This window comes from Haemaphysalis longicornis, unplaced genomic scaffold, assembly GCF_048455015.1.
Source record: "Haemaphysalis longicornis isolate Haplotype H1 unplaced genomic scaffold, Haemaphysalis longicornis Haplotype H1 scaffold_9, whole genome shotgun sequence".
In the NCBI taxonomy this organism is placed as follows: domain Eukaryota; kingdom Metazoa; phylum Arthropoda; class Arachnida; order Ixodida; family Ixodidae; genus Haemaphysalis; species Haemaphysalis longicornis.
Window position 1 is genome coordinate 6,030,088 of NW_027526460.1, and position 1,093 is coordinate 6,031,180.

Here is a 1,093-nt window from a genome sequence, read left to right on the forward strand (position 1 = left end):
TGTAGTAGTAGTAGTAAGTATTGTTGAATAAGGCGGACTTAGCCTTGCATAGCTGCCGGCAATTTCTCCGCCTAATCGTCCCCAATACCATATCAAATCTCTCAGTCATAACACATCACTTAGTCCTAAAATAACAGACACGCAATGTCACCACACCTCACTTAGTCCTGTGGACTGCAAGAATCCGAGTAGGAGATGAGACACATCTCTTCGCACAATCCAGTGGTCCCTAGGAAAAATAATGTCCTCCGATGTAGCATGGGGCACTCCTAACTTCTGGAGATCACGAAAAAAGCTCGTCCGCTCAGGGTTGGTTTTGGAGCAGTTCATAATGAAGTGATCAATGTCACCAGTCACACTGCACGAGGGGCACAAAGGGGATGAAACAATGTTGATTTTATGTAGCCAAGCTGGTGTACGGGCTGAGTCCTCAGTTCGTTAGCACGGTGTAACACCACTATCGTACTCATTACAACGTCGTCGTTGTCATCATGACTATATTTCGCACCGCCACAATCAGCATCACCGACATCGTCTTTTTTTTTCTTAATTCAATCAGCCCATTCCGTCTCGAGCTCTACGTGCAGCCGATTTCGGTCAGGCCATCGTCACATCGCGCAACCGTCCGTGGACATGTCGGCAAAGTCGCACGGCCATGGCGCTCTTGGCGGCGAAATCAAGCGCCCATCACGGCAGCACAGCGCCCTCGGGAACGAGAATACCAAGAAACACTCCGAGAAGACAGGCCAGAGAAAAATGCGGCAGAACAGGGCCCCACGCCCGTCAAACTTAACCCACCAAGGCAGTCTCCGGGAAGACGTAGCCTCCAAAGACGTTGTCAATCACGGGCTGATGAAGCAAGGGGCAACTAACCGAGACAAAAACGGCGAAACCGTGCTGGTCGAAGAACTGCCCAGCCGAGAAGTTCCCAACCCGGAAGTACCCAACCCAGAAAAGCCCGACCAAGAGATAACCACCCTAACCGCGGTGCCTTCTGAACGCACACCTCATCACGCGTCACACGACCAAGGCACAGCACGTACCAGCCTGTCCCTAGGAAACGTGCAGCAAGGGACGAGCCTGGCCGCTCCTG